This window comes from Dipodomys merriami, unplaced genomic scaffold, assembly GCF_024711535.1.
Source record: "Dipodomys merriami isolate MVZ:Mamm:240054 unplaced genomic scaffold, mDipMer1.0.p SCAF_682, whole genome shotgun sequence".
Classification (NCBI taxonomy): domain Eukaryota; kingdom Metazoa; phylum Chordata; class Mammalia; order Rodentia; family Heteromyidae; genus Dipodomys; species Dipodomys merriami.
Genome location: NW_027206271.1, coordinates 76906 through 97591, shown reverse-complemented (window position 1 = coordinate 97591; position 20686 = coordinate 76906). Strand labels below are relative to the sequence as shown.

At 37.8% G+C, this 20686-nt stretch overlaps 1 pseudogene; it reads left to right on the top strand.

The window, feature by feature from the left end:
• Window positions 1-16621: 16621 nt before the first annotated feature.
• Window positions 16622-19523, top strand: LOC138816095 (histone-lysine N-methyltransferase PRDM7-like; annotated as a pseudogene).
• Window positions 19524-20686: the final 1163 nt, after the last annotated feature.

Here is a 20686-nt window from a genome sequence, read left to right as displayed (position 1 = left end):
GGGGTTACCAAGACCTGAGTTCAAATCCCAGGCCTGACAAAAGATTCAGCCTGATGTCAGAAGCCAGTCATTGCGCCTGATTTCCTCTAATGTGGAAGTCCTGGGTCTCAGCTAGGATGGAGAATGAATGCATAGGCAACCTTATAACCGTGGGAACGGGTCGTCATCCATGTCAGTACAGTTATATCTGTCACCATACTCAGTAAAGTTCACAACACCATCATGAATTAGACATAAATTAAGGAGAAGAAATGCACCGAACACAAGATGCTGCCCACATATATATGTCAATACAGATCCTATATATCACGTATGAATTTATGCTTATCCTGGCCATCCCTGGGGCTAATTTTCAGGTCCTGGTAATGGCCTAGCTCCTCAGTTCACATGCTGGTGTCCTGACCTTGACTCTTTCACCAATTGGGCCTGCTAAGCTTTCAGTTCAAATCCCAACATTGCCAAAGTCTCAAGGACTTTCCTGCCTGGCTGGTTTTGAACTATCATCCTCATATTTCAGCCTCCTGAGTAGCTAAGATTATAAGCATGAGAATCCAGCACCTGGCTCTATGTCTCATTTTAGATGTCCAAGAAATGGAGTACATGATTAAGACCTGTCAGGAAAGTCCACATGACTATCTATTTGAAGTACCTGTCACAAATTAGTAAGAACTTTTTATATGAGTTCAAATCCTAACCCAGAGCTGATTGGGAGTAATAGAAACTCATTAGGGATGAAAATTATGGAGTTCGTGCCTCCCCACACCAATCTATTCCTATTTTTTACCCACATCTCTCAGTAATCCTAATAATTTCTGGTTTTCCAAATTCTTTTCTGTGGTTCGAAGTCCTTTAACATATAGTCGTTTGATATTGAATAGATGTATCTGTTGAACTAGATTGTATCTGTAGACTATTGACTGTACAAATGCAAACTTTGGTTGATGGTTGCCTTAAGATAGTGTTCTAGCACAAAACTGGTGCAATCTTTATCTCAAATGGGCCGAGTAAGCCGGAAAAACACAAGAAAAATGGCAAATTCGGGTATCTCAATTCCCAACCTTGATAATCAGGGATTAGAACAGATAAAGAATAACCCAGAGGAGAGTTCCCAAATAGCTCTACAAACACTAATAGAAAACATGATAAATGAGAAGTTTGACAATGTACAAAGGACTCTGTATGAGCGTGATAGGGAGAGAGAGGAGGCATCCCAGAAGTTTATACAGGAATATCATAAGCGTGAGGAAGCTTCTCAAAAACTGATACAGGATTTGCATGAACAACTTGAGAATACTCAAAGAGAAAGGGAGGAATGGCGTGAGCAGGCAGAGAACACTCAAAGAGAACTGCAGGAATCCCACAGAAGGGAGGAAACTAATCAAAGAGTAATTCACGAATTAAGAGACCAGGTAGAGAATACACAAAGATCACTAAAGACATTCATGGAATCCATTAACAAAGAGCTGAAGGAAGTCAGGGAGACCACAAAGGGAATGTTGAATGGAACCCAACAGAAGGAATGGGAGTCCAAAGAAACCATAACCAATCAACTAAGTGATTTGAGAACAAACACTGAACACCAAATTAAGGAAGTAAAGAAATTCATACAAGACCTAAAACAGAGCTTCAACAAAGAACTTGAAGCCATCAAAGCTGACCAATTAGAAGGAAAAGAGATAAAAAACAAAGTAGAGAGTCTTGACAGCAGGTTAGACCATGCAGAAGATCGAATCTCAGGGATTGAAGACAGCCTAGATATTATAGAGAAAGAACATACAACCATCCAAGACAAGTCCAAGAAATATGATAGGTCTATCCAACACCTGGAGGACACCATCAGAAGGCCCAATTTAAGGATAATGGGTGTAGAGGAGCACCTAGAAACAGAAGTTAATGGTCTAGGAAATTTGTTTAACAGGATCCTAGCAGAGAACTTCCCAAACATACAAAAAGATAGGCCTATTCAGATACAAGAAGCTTTTAGAACCCCAAATAGACCAGACCAGAATAGGACATCCCACCGTCACATTATAATCCACACAGGATCAACCCAGACCAAGGAAAAGATCCTTAAAGCTGTCAAGGAGAAAAGATTAATCACCTATAAAGGGAAACCAATTAGAATTACCTCAGATTTCTCAGCAGAGACAATCAAAGCAAGAAGAGCCTGGAATGACGTATGCCATGCCCTAAAAACAAACAACTATCAACCAAGAATACTGTACCCAGCTAAACTCTCCTTCATAACTGAAGGCCAAATAAAAACCTTCCATAGCAAAGAAAAATTGAAACAATACATCTCCACCAAACCAGCCCTGCAAAAGATTCTTAAAGATGTCCTACACATAGAAAACCAACAAGAACGCAACAAAGGCCAAGAAACTGCACACAAACTGAGAATCCAAGAACCTTAGGAAGAACCCAGTTTTCACAGCCCCCAAGAAGGTGGATAACATGGCAGGAACTCCCAAATACCTCTCAGTCCTATCTCTTAACGTTAACGGACTGAACTCTCCAATTAAGCGACATAGACTGTCTAGTTGGATTAAAAAACAAGACCCTTCTATCTGCTGCCTGCAGGAGTCACATCTTGCCCGTAAAAACAAACATATTTTCAAGGTTAAAGGCTGGAACAAAATCTACCAAGCAAACGGCCCTCATAAACAGGCGGGAGTTGCAATCCTAATATCAGATAAAATAGACTTCAAATTAAAATTCGTGAGAAGAGATAAAGAAGGTCGCTACATACTAATTAAAGGATCTCTCCTTCAGGAGGATATTACAATTCTAAATATCTATTCGCCAAACAATGGAGCACCCAAATTTATCAAAGAAACACTCCTTTCCCTCAAATCCCAGATAGATCCAAAGACATTAATCGTTGGGGATTTTAACACACCACTCTCCCCACTAGATAGATCAACTCGGCAAAAACTCAACAGAGAAACCGCAGATCTAAACAGCTGCATAGATCAACTAGACTTAACAGACATTTACCGAACATTTCACCCAGCAGCATCAGAATACACGTTCTTCTCAGCAGCACATGGAACGTTTTCTAAAATAGACCACATTTTAGGCCACAAAGCAAACTTGTCTAAATTCAGAAACATTGAAGTTATACCTTGCATTCTCTCTGACCACAAGGGAATAAAATTAGAACTCAACACCAAAAGCCACCAAAGAAAGTCCAGTATCACATGGAGGCTGAACAACACACTGCTGAATCATGAGTGGGTCATGGAAGAGATTAGAAAGGAAATTCAAATGTTCATGCTATTCAACAAAAATGAACACACAAATTACCAGCTCCTCTGGGACACAGCAAAGGCAGTACTCAGAGGAAAGTTTATAGCTCTGAGCTCCTACATCAACAAATTGGAGAGATCGGAAACTAACAATTTAATGACACATCTAAACCTCCTTGAAAAAGAGCAGCAAGATAAACCCCAATCCAGTAGACAGAAAGAAATAATCAAAATTAAATCAGAATTAAATGAATTAGAATCCAAAAAAACTATAGAAAGAATCAACAAAACAAAAAGTTGGTTCTTCGAAAAACTTAACAAAATTGACAGACCCTTAGCAAACCTTATCAGAAAAAGGAGAGAGCACACCCAAATTAATAAACTCAGAGATGAGAATGGAAACATCACCACAGAAACAACCAAGATTCAGAACATTATAAGGGAATACTTCTCAAAACTTTATGCTAATAAGTTTGAGAACTTGACAGAAATGGACCTTTTCCTAGCAAATATTGACATGCCAAAACTAAACCAAGATGAGTTAAACCAGCTTAACAGGCCCATATCAAGCATTGAAATAGAAACAGCAATAAGAGACCTCCCAGCTAAGAAAAGTCCAGGACCAGATGGTTTTACAGCGGAATTTTACAAGGCCTTCAAAGCAGAGCTCACACCAATACTCCTCCAACTCTTCAATGAAATTGAAAGAGAAAGCTCACTACCAAACACATTCTATGAAGCCATCATAACCCTCATCCCAAAACCAGGCAGGGACTCATCAAAGAAAGAAAACTATAGACCCATTTCTTTGATGAACATTGATGCAAAACTTCTCAACAAAATTTTGGCCAATCGACTTCAACAATTCATCCAAAAAATCATACACCATGATCAAACAGGATTCATTTCAGGGATGCAAAGCTGGTTCAATATACGCAAATCAATCAATATTATTCATCACATCAACAGGAGCAAGAATAAGAACCACATGGTTATCTCAATAGATGCAGAAAAAGCATTTGACAAGATCCAACACCCCTTTATGATGAAGGTTCTGGAAAAATTAGGAATCCATGGAACATTCCTCAATACAATAAAGGCTGTATATGACAAACCTACAGCCAGCATTATACTCAATGGTGAAAAACTAAAGCCATTTCCTCTTAACTCAGGAACAAGACAAGGATGCCCACTCTCTCCACTTCTCTTCAATCTAGTATTAGAATGCCTAGCTACAGCAATAAGGCAAGATGCAGACATAAAGGGGATCCAAATAGGGAAAGAAGAAATAAAACTTTCCCTCTTTGCAGATGACATGATCTTGTATTTAAAGAATCCCATAGACTCCACTCCCAAATTACTCAAGCTGATTCAAAACTTTGGCAAAGTAGCAGGTTATAAAATTAACCCCCAAAAATCAATGGCTTTTCTATATGCCAACAATGAGAAAAGTGTGGCTGAAATTAGGAAAGCAACTCCATTTGTAATAGCCCCACAAAAAATAAAATACCTAGGAATTAACTTAACCAAAGAAGTGAAGGACCTCTATGATGAAAACTTTAAAATCTTGAAAAAGGAAATCAACACAGAACTTAAAAAATGGCAAAACCTCCCATGCTCCTGGATTGGCAAGATTAACATCGTAAAAATGGCAATACTTCCCAAGGCTATCTACAAATTCAACGCAATACCTATCAAAATTCCACCCTCATTCTTCAAGGAAATAGAGGAGGCAATCCAAAAATTCATATGGAACAATAAAAGACCCCGAATAGCAAAAACGCTCCTCAACGGAAAGAACACTGCTGGAGGAATATCAATACCAAATTTCAAACTCTACTATAAAGCCATAGTAATCAAAACAGCTTGGTATTGGCATAAGAACAGACCTCAGGACCAATGGAATAGAATTGAAAACCCAGAAATGAACCTACAGACCTATAGCCATCTAATCTTCGATAAGGAAGCTAAAACAATAGAATGGAAGAAAGACAGCCTCTTCAGTAAATGGTGCTGGCAAAATTGGTTAACTACATGTAGAAAACTAAAGCTAGATCCTTATATATCACCCTGCACCAGAATCAACTCCAAATGGATCAAAGACCTTGAACTCAAAGCAGACACTCTGAAAACATTACAGGATGGAATAGGAGAAACCCTAGGTCTCCTTGGCTCAGGTCGAAATTTTCTGAATAGAGACCCGGAAGCACAACAAATCAAAGAAAGGTTGGACAAATGGGATTGCATAAGATTGCAGAGCTTCTGCAGGGCAAATGACATAGCTGGCAAGATCAATAGAAAGCCCACCGATTGGGAGAAGATCTTTACTAGCCATACAACGGACAAAGGTCTCATATCTAAAATATACTTGGAACTCAAAAAATTAAACCACCCAACAACAAATCCTCAAAGAAACAACTGCCCAATAAATAAGTGGGCGAAAGACTTAAAGAGAAGCTTCTCTGAAGAAGAAAGAAGGATGGCCAATAGACACATGAAGAAATGTTCAACATCCCTAGCCATAAAAGAAATGCAAATCAAAACAACATTGAGATATCACCTCACTCCAGTTAGAACAGCAAAAATCAAGAACTCTAATAACAACAGATGCTGGAGGGGATGTGGACAGAAAGGAACCTTACTTCATTGTTGGTGGGAATGTAAACTTGTTCAACCACTTTGGAAAGCAGTATGGAGGTTCCTCAAAAGACTTCACATAGATCTCCCCTATGATCCAGCAATCCCACTTTTGGGCATTTACCCAAATGTTTACAAACAAGACCACACTAAAGCTACCAGCACAACTATGTTTATTGCAGCATTATTTACCATAGCTAAGATATGGAACCAACCCAGATGCCCCTCAGTAGATGAATGGATCAAGAAAATGTGGTATATATACACAATGGAATTCTATGCCTCCATCAGAAAGAATGACATTTCCCCATTTGTTAGGAAATGGAAAGGTTTGGAAAAAATTATATTAAGTGAAGTAAGCCAGGCCCAAAGAAGCATAGGTCCCATGGTTTCCCTTATTTGCAATATCTAGTATAGGTATGAGTCAAGCGGAAAAGGCCAGATAATGTGATGTTAGGAAAATGAACCCTTAAATATGTATTTTAATGTTTTCGTTTCTTTCATGCATGTGTTTCTAATGCATTTATAAGATTATTTCTTTGTTGCTTTGTATGTCCCTCCCCCACAGTGTAACCCCCGCTTTCACTATATTTGATGTCAGTATATCATGTGGAGGAGATGGGGACAAACAAGTCATTTAAGGATTCAGGTGGACCTGTTGCAACAATGAGAAGTACAAAATGTCATGTCAAAACCAGCTTTACAATTTCGGGTTGGGGGGGCGGGGGGTATAATTGGGTGGGGGGAGGGGGGTAAAATTGGGTGGGGGGAGGGGGGAGGCAGGGAAGGGAAGTGAAGGGTAAACAAAGGAGGAGGCTGCAATGCTTGGTAAGAAATGTATGCATTATCCTGCCCATGTAATTGTAGCCCCTCTGTACAGTATGTTCTCAAATAAAATAAAATACAATTTAAAAAAAAGAAAAAAAAAAAAAAAAAAAAAAAAAAAAGAAAATTATGGAGTTCATTGAGTGCCAGAACATGCTTCTCTATATTGAACCTGATGAGATGCATGGTGCATAGGCCTGCTCTGTCTACCGTAGTTGAACAATCCCTGAGATATTTGGACCATTTTGATCAAAATGATGAGTAGCAATATTTTGAATGTGGTGTAAAAAAGGAGATTTTTTTCAGTCACAGACAATATTCTTTAGACATAGTTGGGCTTATGTGGGACAGCTTTCTTATAACCATGATGAATATAGGGAAGACTATGATAAGTGTCCTCTCTTTGCCCAAGAAATACTTCAGGGACAGAGGAAAACATCAGAATGCCCTGAATAAGAAAAAACATTTTACATAAGAAGTACAGTCACTACTCATCAGAAAATATTCAAAAGAGAGAATCCTTTTCAGGTAATGAATGTGAAAAACCTATCAGTAGGGAAATTCACCTTATAAAATTCCAGAGTAAATATGCAGAGGAGAACTCCAATGAGTATATAAGATGGAAAAATATTATATATCTCAGAAGTCAGACCTCACTTTCCCAACTCAAATGCCCACAGAAGACAAGCCTTATGAATATGACCATTGGACAGTTCCCACCCAGAAGTCAACTTTCAGCATGTATCAGAGAACTCATACAGAAGAGAGAACTTATGAATGCAACAAATGTGGCATGTCTTTCTGGCTAAAGTCATACCTCACTTTGCATCAGATAATACATACAGGAGAAAAACCTTATGAATGTAACAAATGTAGATAATTTTTCACCAGAAGGCACTACTTACTGTCCATCAGAGAAGACACACAGGGGAAAAATCCTATGATTTTAACATGTTTGGAGAGTCCTTTACCAAGAAGGCAGTCCTTACTGATCATCAGAGAAGACACACAGGAGAAAGACCTTATGATTATATCAAGTATGTAAAGTCTTTCATCCAAAAAGCAGACCTTCACATCCATCAGAGAATCCACACTGTAGAGACACCTTATGAATGTATCGAGTATGTAACGTCCTTCACCTGGAAGGAAGCTGTTACTAATCATCAGAGATAAAACACAGGAGAAAAACCTTATATATGTATCGAGGGTGCAACGTTTTTCACCTGGAAGGCAGCGTTTACTGATCATCAGAAAAGACACACGTAAGAAAAACTTTATGAATGTTTCTCATCCAGAAGGCACACATGAAACTCCATCAGAGAACACACAGGAGAAAAACTTTATGAATATGAAAAATATGTAAAATCTGTCACCCAGATGGCACCACTTACTGTCCATCAGAGATGACACACTGGACAGAAACCTTATGATTGTAATGTGTGGAAATTCTTTCACTTGGAAGGTACACCTTAACAAACATCAGAGAACACATACAGGATAGAAACCATATGAATGTATCCAGTATGGAAAATCTTTCACCCATAAGGCAAACCTTACTTAACAAAAACAGAAGACACACAGGAGAGAAACCTTATGAATGTGTCCTGTGTGGAAAATCTTTTACTGAGAAGGCATACCTTAACGTCCATCAAACACACACACACAGAAAAGAAAGCTTCTGAATGTATTAAGTGTGGAAATTCTTTACCCTGAAGCAGAATTTACTGACCATCAGAGAAGACACACTGGAGATAAATTTTGTGAATGTAACAGGTATGAAATATCCTTCAACCAGAGTCCAGAACTCAGTAAGCATAATGGAATTCACACAGGTGAGAAATTTTAGGAGCGTAATAAATATGGAAAGTCTGTCACCTGGAAGAAAACTCAGCTTGCATCAGAGCATCAATACGCGAGAGAAGTCTCATGAATGCAACAACTTTACAGTCTTTTACCCAGAAGGCTTAGCTGAGCATTCTTCACTGAACACTGAAATGAGAGAAATTCTATGACTGCAACAAGTGTGGTTTTTTAAAAAAAATTCACCCCTCTGTTTGCACCAGAAACACACAGGAGAAAACACGTTCACGTTAATTTATAGAACACACACAGGAGAGAAACCTGATGAACATTACCAGTGTGTAGAGACTTTCATCTGGGAGGCACACCTCATTGTTGATCAGAGAACTGACATATAGGAGAAACGAAACCTAATGAATGGAACAAATGTTCAATGACATTTAATCTGAAGTCAGTCCTCAGTGAAATTGAGAAAATCCACAAGACAGAAACTTAATACAACAAATAAAGAAACACATTCAGCAAAAAGTTATATCTCAACAGGTACCAAAGACTTGGACACACGGCAGCATCTCCGTAAAAGTAAGCATTAGAGGAAGTCTATCAACTGGATGTCAACCTTCAGCAAGCATTGGAACATTAACACAGAAAAGAAACCCACTGTGGGAAAATTGTTGTCACAGATCTCCGTAATTTATGAAGAGAAATCCTTCATTGCAGAGGTAACTAGGTGTAATGGGAAATCTTTCTTTACTCTTAAGCATTCACTGAACCAAGAATTCTTATCCTTTCATTGTTGTGAGTAGGATATATATACTTGAATATTATTCAAAAGATTTGGACACAAGTGATGCGCATTATTACTTTCAGGCATGCAGAGTGATTAAAAACATAAAGTTGTTGACTTGTGTCTGTATAATAAGCAATGACTTATCAAGATAATTTTATATACTCTTCTCAGAAATAAGAGTTCCAGCACTTTGAGACTGGAGTCAGATGATCACCAAGTGCTCTGGGGAACAATAGATGTGAAAAGACTGTCCTGAGTTAAGCCCAGGACATGAGAGCAAGGATTTCTCCACTGCTCCCTTAAAGTCTCCACAGTATGTGTGGTCCATTCCTCGTAACACAGATGACACTACTTCCAGTTCAGTTTTTGAATGGAAGTTATTGTTTATTACAAAATGTGCACGAGCCTAAAATCTGTCTGGACACCTTTTATCCCTAGATCATTCATATAACATTCAGAGAACATGGGAGGACAGATATTTGGGAACACATTTTCTTTGTGTGCGGACATAAATCTTACAATTTAAACTCAGAGTCTAGGAACTGCCCTTAAACATTTTTGCTCAAGGCTATTGCTCTACCACTTGAGCCGTAGATCCAATTTGGGTTTCTTTGGATGGTGAATAAAAAGAAGAGAATTCTGTATTTGGTTATGGATGAGTAACACCAAAATGATTTCAGTGCTTAATTAATCACTAGAGATGAGCTACTTGTAATTGACTCACTCTTAACTTATTCTGCTGTTCTGTTGAGTGAGTTATAATAAAACATCATTATGGATGATGGTAAGAGCCTGATTTTTCTCACTTTTCTGGAGGACGAAATTGGAGTTGTTAGGAAGATGAGTATCTCTCTATCACCACTGCTGTCTCTTTCTCTCGCTCTCTTCAGATAACTAATCAAAACACTATTAAAAATAGTTTTGGTAAAAAATCTGATAGCAATGTAAAAAATTAGAAACGAGGCAAAAGAGAAGCTTGTTAGAAGATGGTTGCAAAAATCCAAAGGATAAGAGAAACATAGATAGAGGTAGGACTCTGCTAGATGTTTAGTAGGGTAAAATTCAAGTAAAAAGTGATCCTCATCACTTTCTATTACGTAGATAAGTACATACAGCATTTTGATACAATATTATAGTCCATATTTTCTTGATGCATTGATTTTCTATCTAACACCTGGAAAACATATATTTGTTGACTTATTTGCAGTCATTTGCAATCTCATGGAAGATAGTCTATTTAGTGAAATAACCACGCAGAGAAAGACATTGAACAATCTGAACAAAAATGGAAACTGTCAAAAATAGAACCAATTCCTTACTGGAGTTGAGAGAAGAATAAATGCTACTAGAGTCATGGAGAGATTGGTCCACTTGATTCTCTGTTCAAGAATTTTTTATTCTTCATCTTTTGGTCAAATTGACCCAAGTAAGATTGTGCTTTTGAAGGGTTTCCAGTGTGGTATGCATTTATATATCACAGAGGGGTTATGTGGTCAAATGCCTTCATTTAGAGAGTTCACATAGAAAGAATAGACCAGACAGAAAGAATTGTGACTGAAATCACAAGGTTGCAGCCTGATGTCTTTGATTTGAATTGAACATGGAATCTGCAATGTACTCTGTGCCAAAGATCCATGATAGACTGTGGAAATGTTACCCTGTCTGTGTTATTCACATTGGATAAACCTGGAAAAAGACAGGTGAACCTTAACTGTTCTTCCTTTATGTGGTCATGTAATTTGGAACTCATATATAATGTCTGTTTTCCTATGCAACTACTTTACAACTGACAATAGTAATAATAATGCTGCAGTTATACTGAATGTGCCAATATCTATTTAGGATCTATTTACATTCCTTGTTTCCTTACTTCTTTCCATTCCTCCTTCCTTCCTGTCTCTATGTATATCAGGAATTAGATTGCTAGATAATAAGCTAGTTATGCTTTTAATTTTTAGAGTGCTTTTCATACTATTTCCCAAGGCAACTGCACTATTTTATATTTCTACCAGCAGCGAGCAAAGGTTCCATTATTTTGTTGGTCGTGGGGCTTGAACTCTGGGCCTGGGTGCTGTCCCTCAGTTCTTTAGCTGAAAGCTAGTGTTCTACCACTTTAGTCATAGCGGCACTTTTGGTGTTTTGGTGGTTTAATTGGAGATAAGAGTTTTACAGACTTTCCTGCCCAGGCTGGCTTTGCTCCATGATCAGACCTCAGCCTCCTGAGTAGCTAGGATTATAGGCGAGAGCCACCAGTGCCCAGCATCCAGTATCTTTTTATTTATTTTTATGGTAGGCATCCTAAGGAGTCATTGACATTTTACTTACATTTCCCTACTGCTTAGTAATATTGAGCATATTTTCATACATTTGTTAGCCACATACAAAGATTTATGTATCTTCTTTGTAAAAACGGTGAATTCCAGTGTTTTTCTCATTGTGTGTTCAACTTAGTCTGCCATAACCAAATAGTATACAGTGAGTTAATTAAATAAAAATTTATTTCTCATAGTTCTGAAAGCTTGAAAACTCAAACCAGTATGCTAGTGTGACTGGGTTCTGATGAAGGATCTATTTTAGGTTTGTAGATGGCCTATATCTCATTGTGTATCTACATGAAATCTTGGTATGTTCATGACTGGGAAAGGAGGAACAGTTGAGATGGAAAGGATCTTTCTTTGCTTTTTTCTGTGAAAGTTAAATCCATCTCGGGCCTCACCTCCATGATTTCATCTTACCCTAATTAGCTACCAAACGCTCCATCTCCAAATAATATTTTGAGGATTGGGAATTCAACTTATAATTTTGGAAGAATGAAATGCAATCCATAGTGCCAATTTTTAAGTTTATTATTATTATCATCATCATCATCATCATCATCATCTTCATCATCTTCATCATCATCGTCATCAATCCTGACAGTTGCCTTGAGTGTTGTGTCTGACCTCTTCAACTCAAGGTGAGCACTCTACCACTTGAACCACAGCACCACTTCATATTTTCTGGTGCTTAATTGGAAATAAGAGTCTCACAAACTTACCAGCCCAGTTTGGCTTTCAGTTCTATTTGAGGTTTTATACTTTTCATTATAGAAGTCTTTTTACTTCATTAGTTAAGCACAATCTTAAGCTAATTTTTTGAGACTATTGTGATTTTTCTGATTTCTTTTCCAGACTGTTCATTGTTGCCAGACAAGCTGATGATTTTAAATGTTCATCATTTATTCTGACACAATTCCAATAGCATTTATCAGATCTAGAATTTTTCTCTGGAAATTTTTAGGATCTTTTAAATATAGGATCATGTAATATGTGAACAAGCATAATTTAAATGGTTTCTTCCCTTTTGACCTATTTATTTCTTTCTCTATGCTTATTTCTGTGGCTTGATTGCATTCAATACGGGAAAAGAATGAAAAAAATAGACATTTGTGTCATTCCTGCTATTAACAGAAATGATTTAATTTTTCACATATACCCGTAATCCTATCGAGATATATACCCAGTATCACTAGTTTCTTCAAGGGTTTTATGATAAAAGAATGCTGACTTTAACTGGGCATAACACCTGTAATCTTGACTTCTCAGTAGGCTGAGCTCTGAGGATCAGAGTTCAAAGCCAGGCCGGGCAGGAAAGTCTGTGAAGCACTTTTCTCCAATAAACGACCAGAAAACTGGAAGTAGTGCTGTGCCTCAATGATTGAATGCTTGCCTTGAGCTGAAGAGCTGAGGAATAGCACCCAGGCCCAGAGGTCAAGCCCCACAACTGACCAAAAAAAAAAAAAAGAAGAATGTTTACTTTTGTCAAAGGCTTTTTTTGCATCCAGAGAAATGAGTGTGTGATTTTTGTCCTTGATCAGCTTATGTGTTGCATTGCACTTAAAGATTTATGTGTGTTAAACAATCCTTCATCACTGAAATGAAACTAAGTTGACCATGATGTATGCTATTTAACTAAATAATCTTTCCCTCTTGTTCCTAATTTGCTTAATGTTTCTTGTCATCAAAAACCAATTAAATTATAACAGATAGCTTATGAACACAGAGTGAAGCAAAGATGGGTTTTGTCTAGGTTTGAAGAAATTGAAGAAAAGAAATATAGGGACAAGCCTTAATGATAATTCAGAAAACATTTTCCTAAAATAGAGTCTTTTCTCTCTGGCTGAGATTTGCTGTCAAAAAATAGAATCCACAGTTTGCAGATATTTTGTAACCAAAATCCAGATTTCTCATCACTTTTAGTCAAACCTTCTTGGGTGACCTTCAGAACTGAACAGAGTAAGCGTCAGAAGATAAATGTCTCCCAAATTCTATTGATGAGTAAACTTTCTTCATGGTTCCAAGTAAGAGAAGAAGCCCTAGGAACATCTGCTTCTTTTTCCTGATCTCTTCTGTTCTTATCATATTCATTCTAAGATTCAATTCATAGCCACAATAATCACTACCACTTATTTTATTTTCACAATATTTTAGACTTTATTTTAAATGTTCCATGAACAAATAGATTTCAATATTACAACAACATAATGAGGCAAATAGTAAACTATAATCACTTACGTGATGAGAAAACCGAAATCTAAAAATGTATTGTGTCTGGGATCACACTTAGTGGTGGTGAAGTCTACCAATACATTTTCTCTAAAGGCACTTACAAGTTCATAAATACTTACACAGCATTATAAAGTCTTAGCTATCTTAGCCATTCACATCTTCACACCATTCACTGAAAGATTGTTCCAATCTCTGTTCCAACCACTTTTCATTTTGTTATAACAAATTGATAGATGCAACAATAAATCCACACTATTTGTAAGTTTTAAGAAAAGTTTACTGACAACTAAAAAAAGTGACATAATATTTTACATAGATACATATCCTTCTGAGGCTAATTTCAAATGTCAATTCTGTGAGGAAGAGGAGGATTGGTCCCTTCTTCTGAGCTTTAGTTAGCTGATTCTGGAACTTTCCATAGTTGTTTGTTTAGCTGTAGCCTTTACATGTGAGTCTTTTGAGTGGTTGGACAATAACTGATCGTTCTTCAGAGGTCTGAAGTCTCAACTGAACCCCCCTCAATATTTTCAGGATAAACAAGTTATAATCAATATATATAATAATTAATCAGTTTTGAAATTTAAGTAAAAGTAACAGGCTCGAGAAATACTGAAGTTAATGTCTTCAAATTCAATTTCAACTAATTTATTTCAACTAGGGCTGTCACAGAAAGTGAATTTATATCAGGGCTCAAAAACAAATAATTAGGGGCTTGGAATGTAGCTTAATGGTTGAGTGCTTGCCTAGCATGCATGAAGCCCTTATTTTGATTCCTTAGTACCACATAAACAGGAAAAGCAAGCTGAAAATGGTGCTGTGGCTCAAGCGGTAAAGTGCTAGCCTCAAGCCAAAGATGCTCAGGGAAAGGGCCCAGGCCGTGGACTGGAAAAAAAAAAAGCAGAAAGAAATGCTTAGTCCCATTGATGCTGTATTTTAAGAATTCACAATATTCAATGTTAAATTTTTTGGTGCTGGGCCTGAGACTTACAATCAGGTCTAATCATTGTTCCAGATCCTTCCTTTTGTGCTAGCAAGGCTAGCACTCAGCAACTTGAACCACAATACCACTCCTGGCTTTTATGATGGTTTTAAGTGGATATGAGTCTTACTACTCCTTGGGCTGGCTGCCAAGCTTACACCTCAGCTCTCAGCCTACTGAATAACTAGGATTACAATCACGAGTCACTAGAGTCTGCCTGATGAACATTTTCTTTTTTTACCATATCACATTTTTGTTTACCTTATCATCTCAAAAACAGACATGTATACCAATTTATACAATTATTATATGGTACATACTTTTTCAGGCAAAATTGCATAGAAAAAAGTCAAATTAATTTCAAAGTCATCTGTTATAACTAGTTGCAATTTGAATGTACTTAATTGTCCATATAGATTTCTGCCAATAATTTCTTCCTATTCTCACTGCTCTGTCATAGCTTTTTCCAACCAAGTTTTGTAATTCTCCACTTTCCCCGTGTTCTCTTTCATTAAATGTCACCACTAGTCATGTCTTCTTCCAAGCTTCATTTCCTTCATTCACAGACCTTGTTTGCTTTTCGGTTTGTATTCTCAAGTGTTCTCCCTCCCTCAGTCTAACTTATATGGATTTGAGAGAAAACTGATAGGAGATGGAAGGCTTAGGAAATACATTCCAATTCTATATGTGACTTTCATTGAAGGGAATGCCCAAGACAACCTTAGGTAAGGAACCTAGTTTGAAGAAGTTCTCAGGAATTATAAATTTCTTAAAGTCAAGTGGATTAGAAGAGGCCCAGAAACCAGCGTTCCCTCTTGGAGAAGCAAATACACAAGGACAATACTGCAAACAAAAATTGGGTAAGAGAAAATAATTTGGGAAATTTACTAATTTTGGTAATTCTAGCAAGGTTGCTGAGGGTAATCTGATTATGTGAGATGGACTTTGGAAAGTTCAAACATAGGCTGAACTAAGCTGTGGAACTAGTAATTAGGTTTCCAATGAGCAGCACATAAGAATTTCACAATGAAGTTACACACTTGGGTTATTATCCACCTGGAGGCACTTAGGCCATGACACATTTTACATTCTCCCTGAACTTCTGAATGTTAATCTAAAGAACATAGATAAAGATGCACAGACTGCACTGGGAACGTGGCTTAGTTGTAGATTATGTGTCTTGTATGAATGAAGCCTTTGGTTCTATTCCTTAGAACCACATGAACAGAAAAGGCCAGAGGTGGCAATGTGGCTCAAGTTGTTGAGTGCTAGCCTTGAGCAAAAGAAGCACAGGGACAGTGCCCAGGCCCTGAGTTCAAGCCCCAGGACTGACAAGAAAAATGTGTACAGCCTGCATGTTGTCTGAAAATGATAAGTAAAAGGTAAAATAACAGATAAACGCAAAGTGTCTGATAAATCTGTGACCACACATTTTCAATCCTGTATGTCCTCGTCTTTGCTCAATACTTAACATACCCTCAACAAATATTCTGAATGAATAAATTCATCAAAGACCACTTTATAAGAAATTTAATGAAGTCGAAATTAAACCTGAAAATGGGAATGGCCAAAACTTAAAATTGAATTAGAAACCTGTAGTTAGTGTTCAAATGAAGTCTTTGTATCTCTTAGTCAAAGATTAATGGGGGACCAGAGTATGTGAGAAGAATAGATGATAATTTGGTAGTAAGAGATTTTACTTTTCTGAAGAAATAGGGACAAAGATTGTTGATCCCCAACTTAAATAACCATTGTTTTTCAACTTGGACGTAGGAAAAAGGAGGTAAAAATGAGCATGTACATCCTACAGGAAAGAAAGAGTTATGCTTATGAAGATATCCGTAAACCCCAGGATGATGATTACCTGTGTAAGTAACCCTCTGTGCTTGTTCAAACAGAAGGCAAATGTGCTTTTATAATAATTCATCAGGTCATTTGGCCCCCAATTACTGGTTTACTCTAGTAACTTCACATGAAGAACTAAGCGACAATGATATGCATTCTGTGCTCTTTCTCATGATTGTTAAATCTGGGAATGTACATATTTCTTGACTAATTTTTGCTTCTCTTGCCTCAGATTGTGAGCAGTGTCAGAACTTCTTCATCACCAGCTACACTGTTCATGGGCCACCTATATTTGTAAGAGACAATGTGGTGGACAAGGGGCATTATGACCATTCAGTCCTCAGTCTGCCCCCTGGGCTGAGAATTCGTCAGTACAGTACCCTGAGGCTAGGCTTAGAGTATGGAATGAGGAATCTGATCTGCCATTGGGTTTGCACTTCAGCCCCTATGAGGGCTTGATCATAGAAGATGAAGATGCAGACAATAGGTACTCCTAGATGGTAAGAAATGCCCTCCCTTTCCCCCCTTTCTCTAACTCCATGTGTCCCCCTGTGCCTCCAATGAAACTTTGCTAGGACATGGACAAAATAATTGTATGTGTTTGTGGAATCTGCATAAACATGGACATGCTGATTTAGGATCAAAGTATAGCGCATATAAACAGAGTGTGTTAGAGGCAAAGTGCATCCATGCTTAAGGAGCCTCTGTTAGGACTATGACAAATCCCCTCAGATGTGTAGACGGCATCTTATGTGTTCACAACTACTGAGTCCATGCAGGCTCAAAGAGCATCACTGGAATCAAGTAATATGATTTTGCCAATTATTACCCAAAAGCCTTTAGCTTGTCTTTCTGAAACTCAGATCACAAAAAGGAGTAACTTCTATGTGTAGATGCAAAAAATAAATCCCAGGCCAACTGGAGTGAGTCCAGCAGTCATTTTCATGGTTCCTAAGAGGATATTATCCTCAGAAGACTTGCACCCTGATTATCACACATATGGATTCCCATATCTCCATTTTTCTTTTGCTGTACTTGGTGCTTTCAAAATTATGAATATTTGATGGACAAGAAATAAAAATATAAATAGTATAGCTGGGTTCCATAGCTCAACCTTTAATTTGTACTTTTGAGATAGAGATGAGATCTCAGTCTGATGCCATTCCTAGCATAAAAGATTATAAGACCCCGATTACTACCAATGGCTGAGCACGTTGGTGCACATTTGTTATCCCAGCTACTGTGGAAGTACAATGGCTGGATAAAGTGAAGTATCTCCAGCAACCCAGGCAAGCACAAGCAGGATAGCAACCCAGGACAGCAGGGTAAATAATACCTCAAAAACAAACTGTGCACTGGTGGCTCAAACCTGTAAGTAGCTACTCAGAAAGCTCGGATATGAGTATCATGGTTCAAATCCAGCCCATGGAAGAAAGGCTGTGAAACTCTTATCTCCAATTAACCAGCAGAAAATCAAAAGCGGCGCTGTGGCTCAAGTGGTAGAGCGCTTGCCTTGAGTTGAAGAGCTGAAGGACAACATTCAGGCACAGAGTTTATGCCCCTTGACAGACAAAAAATACCTCAAAAATAAACAACACAAAAAGGGCTAGTGGTTCAAGTGGTAGAGTGCTTGTATTGCAAGAGGTAAGTTTAGTTACTGAGTTCAATCATTAGCTCTGGTATGTATGTATGTATGTATGTATGTATGTATGTATGTATGTATGTATGTATGTATGTATGTATGCATATAAATATGTGTACTGTATCAAAATAAAAATTTCCATGAGAGACAAAATTAAGACATCAGAAGAAAAACCAAAGGGCCTAACTTCATTCATAGATCCTGCATCTGTAAAGCACATACTGTATACGAGTCAAAGAATTATCCTCAGTAGTTGAATAAATCATATTCCCTGAGTAATTGTGAAACACATGTGGAGATAGAAAGGACAATTTCATTGTAGGAGTATTTAACTATAATTTTTCTTCGTCGTTTTTGCAAAGTACATAGTGCCCTAACAACCTACAAGAAAGAACTTTAGTCTATTAGGGTATACTCAAACACGTAGAAGCAGAGTTGGAGCAGTGGTGAGGTTCAGAAAGCAGTGGTTCTATGGTATGTCCTGCAGCCCTGTGCCATGGGGAACCATTGTCGTATCAGGAAACAACATCATGAATAAACAAATTTCCCTCTATTGTCTTTATAAGACAAATGATTCTCTGAATTTCTATGGGAACATAGTGGAGACAGGTGCATGAGTGAGTCCAATCTAAGGAAAATTACTTGGGCCAAATGTCAAATGATGTGTGCTAATCTAGAAACAGAATGCATGTCCCCACCAAAATCTATGACATAAACTTTAACTCAATTTAGAGAATCTGGAAATCTATCTATTTGTGACAAATAAGGATTAAGAGAAGTCTGGAACTGAGCTTTGAAAACAGTGCACTTAGAGTTCTAGAGTGGATGAGTATTGGGAGTAGATCCAAAGGGAGCAGAAACTTACCCTCTTATGTTTCCTTCCTGTGCCTGCTTCAACTTTAGGTATATGAACTGTGGCAGGTGTGCTGAGAATCAGAATCCGAGGGCCTTTCAGTATCAGAGGTAGATCTTCTACCAAACCTGTCATGTCATCAAGGCAGGATGTGAGCTGCTTGTCTCGTATGGGGATGAGTATTGACAGCAACTGGGCAGTAAGTGGAAGAAAGAGCTCACAGCAGAAACAGGTGGACCTTACTATGGTTCCTTAAAAAGGAAGAAAAGAAAAAAAATAATTCTCTTTAGGAATTTTCGAATATCAACTCTTCGGTGGAACAAAAGGCAATTTAACGTGAGAAAAATTTCAAGTTAAGTACCTCTGAATTTAAAGATGCAGTTTGTATACTTTATTAGGAAAATTTCCTTATTTTTAACTATTTGTCCTGATTTTACATTTTAAGAACTTCATATGTTTGAATGCAATACAAAATACCGTGCTAAAAGGCGTAGAGACCAAACAAAGAACCTACCAGCTCTCTTTCAAAGAACCAGTTACTTCTGGCCATTGCAGTTTTTTCTTAATTCCCTCCATATTCGCAAATATTATGCATATGTCATTGTTCATTCATTACATAGTCTACATATTCTGTGAATATATTACTAGGAAGAAAATCAGTTAGAATGAGAGTTCCTATAGAGACTTGTGTCTTTGACAAAAATGAATCCATCTTTTCTCAGGGCATTTTGCTCTAGCCATGGCCCTCAATTCTTGGTTCCATGGCTGCAACTAGGCCTTACTTTTCTTCCTCACTAGAAACAACTAAAAAGTTTTTAGTAAGGATGTTCTTTCAGTAGAAAGGCCTGAGATAGAGGAGGAAACATAGCCCTGTGAATATCTCTGAGATGGCCTGTCATCAGCGTGGAGAAGTTGACTCCTGTAGTTGGATGTGTCAGTGAGAGGACAAATAGGTTGGCAGTGATTTCAGAAACTCTAAGGAAAATATCTGTTATCTGCTACTGGAAAAAGAGTGTCAGTTCATGTTCTAAGAAAATGTAACAGTAAAAATAACTAAGAAACCAGACAGCCCTGATCTGTCCAGGAATCTCAGACTGCCCTGACCTATTATCTCCCAACTCTATCAGGAAGCAATTTAGGTCGGGAAATAATCCAGGAATAGTGCCCTCAGCATTCCTGTGATTGGCCCCACCTACCCCAACTTATAATATGCTTGCTATGTATGATTTAACCTATCCTGTAACTGCTAAGCGAGAAAGTCCCTGCCCTTACTGGAAATAATCATTCCCCAACCAATAAATTTAAGACTAGATTTACTACGAACCACCGACCTATCACAAAATCAGTGTTGTAATGATCCTTCCACCTGCTTCATACAAAATAAAAAGACCTTGCTGACCAAGAGATTGGGACTGACAATTATTGACCTGCTGTGTCAGGGAAGATTTGTGAGTCCAGCTCGAGCTGTAATAAACGACCCCCCTGTATTTACATTGGCAAGGGCTCTCTGCTGGCCTTTG